This window comes from Podarcis liolepis (assembly GCF_965112155.1).
Source record: "Podarcis liolepis genome assembly, chromosome: 4".
Taxonomy (NCBI): Eukaryota; Metazoa; Chordata; class Lepidosauria; order Squamata; family Lacertidae; genus Podarcis; species Podarcis liolepis.
In genome coordinates this window covers 4725988-4734741 of record NC_139558.1, presented here as the reverse complement: position 1 = coordinate 4734741, position 8754 = coordinate 4725988, and the positions used below count along the sequence as shown (strand labels likewise).

At 41.6% G+C, this 8754-nt stretch overlaps 1 long non-coding RNA gene across 2 annotated transcripts; it reads right to left on the bottom strand.

Annotated features, from left to right (window-relative positions):
• Window positions 1–419: 419 nt before the first annotated feature.
• Window positions 420–8135, bottom strand: LOC310706089. 2 transcript variants are annotated; one of them, XR_014525657.1, is made up of 4 exons: window positions 7460–8135; window positions 5674–5705; window positions 2623–2703; window positions 420–1354 (listed from the first exon to the last, which is right to left on the bottom strand). It is a non-coding gene; the product is annotated as an uncharacterized lncRNA (long non-coding RNA). The 2 variants fall into 2 exon arrangements; XR_014525658.1 differs by lacking the exon at window positions 5674–5705.
• Window positions 8136–8754: the final 619 nt, after the last annotated feature.

The window sequence follows — 8754 nt, the reverse complement described above, 5'->3', positions numbered from 1 at the left end:
ATTCCTTCCAGTAGCACCTTAAAGACCAACTAAGTTAGTTCTTGGTATGAGCTTTCGTGTGCAAGCACACTTCTTCAGATACACTGAAGAATCTGAAGAAGTGTGCTTGCACACGAAAGCTCATACCAAGAACTAACTTAGTTGGTCTTTAAGGTGCTACTGGAAGGAATTTTTTTGTTTTGACTATGGCAGACCAACACGGCTACCTATCTGTAACTGATTTTCAGAAGTTACCCACATTAACTCACAAGCACAGATAATACAGGATATGAAAAAAGACACTACTTGCTTTTATGTATTTATATATTTACAACTAACCACTGTCCTTTAGTGAGTGACTTGAATGGCTTTGCCCCCTCTCCTCCCCTCCCCCACACCATTTCTGAATTACTTTTTTGCCCTTGCCAACCTTTTTATGATTCTTTCCATGGCAAGTGACATTGGCTTTGACTGTCCTTTAAATACCCTGACTTGAAGTCTGCCTGTTCCCAGAGATTTGCTGCTTTCAACTCTTCCCAATTAACTTAATCCCTCTGCCACACAGATCCTGCAGTCATCCAGGATAAAAATATATTTACTGTCGATGCCACGAGTAATCTGTTAGTGTGTTCCCTTGTAAATAAACTTAGAAGCATTCCATAGATAGGCTGGTTCCAGCTTTGTGTTTGCATTTCATAATTCATTCCATGTTGTTGTTTAAAAAATCTCCCCAATGACTGATTTATTATTTTGTTGATCCTGATAATGCAGTGTTGGCCTATTCATTGTCTTAGTGTCATTTCCAATGTTTCCAACGTTTTCTACTGGATACCCTAACAGTCCTTCCCTCTGGCTTCCATGGTTCAGCATTCCCTGAACTGGATTTTCTCCTATTCTCTTAGATTGTGGATTTCTTAGGTTACACAAGCAAATATAGTGTACAGTGTTTCTCAAGGTGCATTTAATGCTCACTAGGAAAATAAAATGGGAGGCTTCAGACATCAGATACTAAAGTGTAGCTTATATGTCACCAAAAGCTAGAAATGTAGAGTTCAATTTCTACAGTGACTTTCTCTGTGGCTTTGGGCAAGGTCTTTCATTCTGTTTTCCAGTAAATCCCCCTATATTATTGATTGTACACATTCATGAGCTGTCATTAATAACTTTGCAAACAAGAGCTATATAATTCATTATGATTTTATAAACGACAGGCACAATTCAAAGAGCTACTTTTGGTACACCCATGGGGATTGCTCCACTCAGCTCGATTTTTTATTGTATTTTGGAGCAGCATACCTCTCCATGCTGTAATCTGCACATGAAATTCTCATTCAGTTCAGAAGTGGTTTGTCTTCAAGCCTGGAGAAAGCAGGGGCTTCAGTTGGGGAGAAAAAGTCAAAAGCACTTTATTGTCCACAGAACTGGTTACATATTACATCAAATCTCGGTCTTTTAGTACTCCTTTTAGCAGGTGTATAAGTGTATTTTAGGACTGCAGTCAAAGGTATGCTTACAGTGGATTAAACATCTTTGCATAGAATTGAGCTTCTGAGCTTCACAAACTCATGGTTCACCCAACTTACCGTTGCTCGGCATTTCTAGGCACAGGTCCAAGCTTTCCAGGTCTGTGTCTGAGTGCTCCCCTCCCCCGGGATTTTCACTCACTTCTGCTGAATCAGAGCAAACAGCAATCTGTGGAACAGTGGCGTAGCGTGGGTTGTCAGCACCCGGGGCAAGGCAAGTAATTTGCGCCCCCTGATCCATGGATTTGCGCCCCGTAACCCGTGGATTTGCGCCCCCTAACCCTAACCCCCAGATGTTGCGCCTGGTGCGGCCGGCCCCCCCTGCACCCCCCATGCTACGCCACTGCTGTGGAACACCCAAATTGCCATTTGTTCCAAGTTTGTGCTTCCCTGGGGAAAACAGTGGGGTGGGGGGGAAGTGCTTTAACACAAACCGGAAAAGTGTGAGCCTGTGCCTAGAAATTACAGGGCAAAAAGGGTCAATGAGACCTCAGTTTCATTATTTTGCTCTGGTGAGCTCAGTAAAGCATTAAGGTTTCCGCAAGAAATGTGAGGAGTTACATGATAGAGAAACCAAAGACATAATTTCCACTAAATGTTTATCTTAAAGTGAAATATCAAGTAAATGTAAGGCTTCCTCCTTCATGCAATATCTTAGGATTTCAAAGGAAGATGAAGGAATTTTAATAAGCTTAGCAGAATTTCTATGGTAGCTCAGTTTCACTTGAGTGTCTAGTACGGCCTAAAGAGAAATGGCAAGAAAATACTCAAGTAAAAAAATCTGAGAAACTCTGAAGAACTCAAAAAGAGTTTCAGAAAGACTACAACAGACGCTTGTTGTTCTGGGTCAGCCCTATTTTCCCTTCATTATTCTTTTTGTAAAGAAAAACAAAAAACAAAAGGTAAAGCCAAAGAATTGAAGAGAAAATTAAAGCAATAACTGCTATATTAAAACTGAATGGGTTGATGAGACAGAACCATTTATAAACCTATAAATGATTCAAGTGTTAAAAACATAAATTTAAATGCAATGATATTCTGTAGTATGATTGCTTAGGTAACCTTGAATCAGGGATGTAAGCAGTGCTATTTTTCTAGAAAAAGAGGTGCTGGAACTCACCATGAAGACCTCCCTTGTTCTCTTATAATGGCAGTAGCCCCCACCTGAGAGGGGCCAGAACTGAGTTCCAGCAAATTCCAGCTGAAAAAAAAGTCCTGGATGTAAGTCTAAAGTGGCACAAGATTTGGGGTCACAAGAATGATAAGAGTAGATCACCTGAGTTCGGGAGAAAACTTCTGTCCCAAACTAGGTATCAGCAGAGCAGGAGAAACCAATGAATTATATTTAGCAGAAGATATATTAGGTGAATTAGTTTCTACAATTAAAAAACAGACAATTAGAACCATTTTTCATGACACTCAGTATCTGTAATGATAATGAACATATGACAGGTTGCATATTCTGGCTTGTCTGCAGGCAGTTTACGCTATCATGTGTCAAAAAGACAAAAAAACCCCTCTAAATTTAAGCTGCAGGGAAAAAACTTGTAATATAATTGACACACAAGCCCTCACATAATGCACATATAAACATGTTTTTATTGCAACACCCTAGGTTCATAGCATGGATTATTGTCCTCACCCCTACCCAATCACCAACCACTCACTGTCTACTACATGTTGTAGAACGGTAATACACAACCTGCTGCGTTCATGTACTCTACGATAGCAATTGCCAGTCTTTCACTGATGTAAAAAGCCAGTTATTTGTTGCTGTCAAAGATATACCAAAAGTATATAAATATCCTAAAAGATGTTATGAATGGTTCACAGCAGCTGCAGTTTGCGAAATTGCATGCTGTGCTGGCATGAAGTCACAGTGTCCGCATGCACATATTTGCATGCTCATGCACTGCAGATGTGGGGTCTTCTTCTGCCTCTACTCCAATGAATAACTTCTGTTTGGGGGGGGGGAGATGCTGAATGACAGCCCTAGCATCTTATACTAAACCTTTTTAACAGGATAGGACCAAAAGGCAAATATATAAATACATAGAATATGAAGGCAGTCTTAATAGACAAAAATAGACAGAATAAGAGTGATTTACTAGGCATGGCCCTCAAAAATCTGTAAATATTTGTCACAGCTTTTCACAGATAGATAGTACATCCATTTTTGACAGATGGATTATGAATTACGTACTTCAGCAGCAAGTACAGTGGTACCTTGGTTTACAACCATAATCCGTTCCAGAGGTCCGTTTATAAACCAAAACAGGTTGTAACCGAAGGCGCACTTTCGCCAGTGGGGCCTCCAAAAATTTTTTGTTCATAATCCAAAAAATATAATTATGGGTTGTAATCCAAACCGGGACACGCACCTCCAGGTTTGACGTGTTTGTAATCCAAAACGTATTAAAACCAGACTGTTTGCAAACCAAGGTACCACTGTAGTGGTTTGAGTAGGATCGTTCTTTTTACAACTATACAGGGTCACCTCTTGCCAGCCTGAACCATCCTCTACCACCATTCCATGCCCAATATGCAAAGGGAACTCCCCCACTTCACCCAACAATCAAAGGGTTACGACATTCTCTGGCAGGACCATCAGAGCAGCCTTATTGGTGAGCATTGGGCACATGCGGATCAGCATTCCCCTCTAAATCCCTCCATTGCTGGGAGGCCTTCGCAATTAGGGTTGCCATATTTCAAGAGGTAAAAATCTGGACACAAAAGGTGTTGAGCTTCTGATAGCATCTCCACTGCCGCCGAGCCCAAGCCACCCAAGCCAGAGCCAGAGCCTCAACCACAGCTGCCCACAAATATATATATATTTTTTAACCCAAAATCCAGGACATTTGCTTTAAAATGTAAAATTCCCCATGAATGGGCATGTAAAGAAGACATGTCCAAGAATTCCCGGATTCATGTCAACCCTATCACAATGTCTTTCTTTCCCTTCCTTCCTTGATGTTTGAATAGTGACTCTAAGTGAATCTAAAACAATATTTTCAAGCTGAAATTGTTGGGTTGGGTTTAGTGTCAAAAGATTTTTTTTTAAAAATCCCATTTCCGTTTAAAGAATTTCTATATGGGAGATGTAAATAACAGAAAAATAATAAAAATTAAAAGTTTTACATAAATGCATTTAAAAGAAATACAGAAAATATTAGGGACGCGGGTGGCGCTGTGGCTAAACCACAGAGCCTAGGACTTGCTAATCAGAAAGTCAGCGGTTTGAATCCCCGTGATGGGATGAGCTCCCATTGCTCGGTCCCTGCTCCTGCCAACCTAGCAGTTCGAAAGCACGTCAAAGTGCAAGTAGATAAATACGTACCACTCCAGTGGGAAGGCAAACGGCGTTTCCGTGCGCTGCTCCGATTCGCCAGAAGCGGCTTAGTCATGCTGGCCACATGACCTGGAAGCTGTATGCTGGCTCCCTCGGCCAGTAAAGTGAGATGAGCGCCGCAACCCCAGAGTCGTCTGTGACTGGACTTAACAGTCAGGAGAACCTTTACCTTTACCCTTTTTACAGAAAATATTACATTGTCTATCAATTTAAAATACTATAGAGTTAACTAATGAACCTAGTGATCTAATAACTTCCCCAAACTTTTCATTCCAAAGGGCAATAAAATCACAAATTTCCCCAATAAATTTGTTTCCACATCTTATATTTTCTCTCACACAGTTATGTATGTTTATACAAAACTGATGGATCCCATATTCTATAGAGCCACTAAGAGAAGAGGGGAGGCATAGTTACCCCCAAAACAAAATATTTAGACATTTTAGCTGATGTTTAAAATATTGTAACCATTGCTTTATTCCCTTCCTCCACATACCCTTCTAAATAATTCAAAAGTGTGATTAATGGATTTTTATTTAGCACTATTCTAGTGAGATTTAATAATCATCAGAATAAACTCTATTACCAGTATCAACTACTGTTGTTATTTTTATTATTGCTGACAAAATCTAATGCGGCATTCTTCAAATGTGAGTCCCCAGGTGTTGTAGGTCTAATTTACTGGTTACATGACGTCAAACAAAATAAATGTAAAATCCAAGTAGGAAATCTAATTTTGTCAATGCACACTATTTAAAGACGGCATTTATTTATTTATTTATTTATTTATTTATTTATTTATTTATTTATTTATTTATTTACAGGCAACAGTTGTCAGCTAATAAAAATCCAATCTGTAGCAACAGACAAGTCAAGAATTATGTTAGAGCCTTCTATTACAAAAGGGAATCAATGGAAGACATTGGATTCTGATTTGGTCTTTGCAACTTTTTAAAAATATTCAAGGGAAACTGTGAGTACAAGGAAATTGGGAAACTCTTTTTCTGAGTTTATATAAACTGGTATAAGTTGAGCAAAGCTGTTCACACTGCAGTGAAAGGGAATGTGCCAAACTGAATTCAAAGACATTGAATAAAGCCCTGTGTGATGTAGTGTTGGATAGATTCCCTAGGAAAACAGATCACAGCTGGATCTTCGTGACCTGGGCTAATTTGCCACTTCTGCTACGGCGTCATTTTGTGGCCTTGGGCAAGTCATTACTTTTCAAAATCAATTCCCCGTCTTTACAGGAGGATTAATAGTGCCTCTACTCACAAACATATTATGAGAACAGACAAAACAAGAGGTGTAAAATACATTATAAAGTTAAAGTCATATAGGTAAGTCATGAATAGCAGAGCTGAAATGAATAATCAAAATTTTTTAAATTTAGTATAGCTTCAATCTTTGCCATTCACATTTCATATTTGAAATATGAAATGCTTACTTCACAATGATTTTGCTTGGTTACAGGAATAAATGGTCCCTAAATGGGTCAGAAACATCTATGTATAGTTTACAATGAGGAAACAACTATCCTGTCCACCCAATCAAGTCCTGATTGATGACTAGAGAAAAGGGTTGTCAAGTCAGGAGTATTCCAGACCTTGAGATTTCAGGGCCCAAACCTGAGGGAGTCCCCTGGCGACATCATGGAGATGTCATGGATTTCACAGGGGCATGACATCATATGACACATTAAACTTTAACTACAGTCACTGTGAGCATGTCATTCAAATAAAAAACAAATGAGCAAATATGTCACTGGTTGGAAATTTAGATAGAAACCTTAACTATAAGTGGCATTCCTAAGTTTGTTGTGAACTGCACTTTTGAACAGCCAGTGTTAATGATGCAATTATTCATGTGTCACATGGAAGAGGGAATAAGCTTGTTTTCTCCTGCTCTGAAGGGTGGGACTAAATATCAAGAAGAACTTTCTGACAGAAAGTGCTCCCTTGGAAGGTGGTGGACTCTCCTTCCTTGGAGGTTTTTCAGCAGAGCTTGGATGGCCATCTGTCATGGATGCTTTCGCTGAGATTCCTGCATTGCAGGGGGTGGACTAGATGACCCCTGGGGTCCCTTCCAGTTCTACAGATCTATGATTCTTTGATTCCATAGTTGCCAGTCAGTACTGTATGCATTTATAAATGCCTTCTGACTTCATTGTCTACACCACCACCAATGCTTATACCATTATACATATTGTTATTCGGATGTGAGGACGATCTGGCTGCGACATCTGTCACCCCATTAATCGCCAGGGTTGATTCGGCTGATCTGGCTGTCTAGGGGGTGTCCCCTTCCTCCCTCACCGCTCCATGTGCATCCCACCCGAAGCTGCGCGCTCGGTGGAAGAGGACAACCATCCCAGATAGAAGGAGTGCACCCTTCTTCGGTCAAGGGTATATTGTTATTCTTTACTAAAAACAAGATAACAGGGGGGGAAACAGGGGGAAACAAGAAAAGACAAGTGTTCATAGGAACACATAATGTTAAGATGATCAGCTGTGCAGGTCTACCTGTCTGGCACATAAACAAACCTGGTAGAAGAGGAAATGAAGAGCAGAAGTGTTAGCTATTTTTGATAAAAAAATATGTGTCTTACACAAACAGTCTTTTTACTTGTCAAGCTGGCAACATTTGAAGTATAATTTACAAAGCCTTCCAGACAGTGTCTGCATGAAGTCCCCACACCTCTCACCTTCACAGTCAAGACAGAACTAACAGAAGTAACAAGCAACTCTCAACTGCCAATTTCCAACTGCCAGTTGTCAACTACCACCTCCTTTCTCCAGTACCACTTATTCTTTGCGAAATACATTCACATGAAATTGCATTACAAATACTAACATTTAAGGCAGCCCAACTGCTCCCCCCCCCCCCACTGGGCTCTGAGCCAAAGGGGGTGGCACATGGCGCCACAGCTGTGATGCAGTTAATTCAGAACAATGGAAGGTGTGAGGCAAGGGTGGGTGGGCGCCAAATGTTGGCCTTGCACAGGGAACCACAGAAATTTGAAAGGCCAAAGTCCACCCCCTTTCATAGCATTTACTTTAAACAGAAACATACACACAGTTTAGTCCTCAAGCTCTGTGTTTTAAGACATGGGATGTGGTGAGAGTTGAAAATTGCACAGATCCTCATTTCACACCAAAAACAGACCTTTCCAAACTTCTACTTTACATACACACACAATTAATTCCCCAAACTCTGTGTTTAAGAGTGGAGCCAAAAATATCACTCGGCCAGCAGAAGTTCTTTTGTGAATCTATATTACATTATTTTCATTTATTTATTTTTTATAAAATTTTTATTAGGATTTTCTCCTTTTTTTAAGACAAACACACAAAAACGTAAACATACCGTATTTTTCGCCCCATAAGACGCACCGGCCCATAAGACGCACCTAGATTTTTTGGGGGGAAATAAAGGAAAAAAAATTTATTTCCCCCCCAGGTGCGCTGCTCTACACCAGGAGCTTGGGGCATGCGGAGCTCAGCGCGCCCCAAGCTTCTGTGTGCCGGCAAGGTCTCCGCTAGCGTGGGAGAGCCGGGCGCCTCTCCCAGGGCTAGCGGACCCCTGCGCTAATCCAGAAGCCGCGGGGCTCTCCCAGGGCTAGCGGATCGCTGCGCTATACCAGGAGCTTGGGGCGTGCTGAGCTCAGCGCGCCCCAAGCTTCTAGGTGCGCGCAAGCAGTCCGCTGCCGCCCCAAGCCTTGCGCACCCGGCAGGAGGTCCCACCGGGTGCGCGAGGCTTGGGGCGGCAGCGGACTGCTTGCGCGCACCTAGAAGCTTGGGGCGTGCTGAGCTCAGCGCGCCCCAAGCTTCTAGGTGCGCGCAAGCAGTCCGCTGCCGCCCCAAGCCTCGTGCACCCGGCAGGAGGTCCCACCGGGTGCGCGAG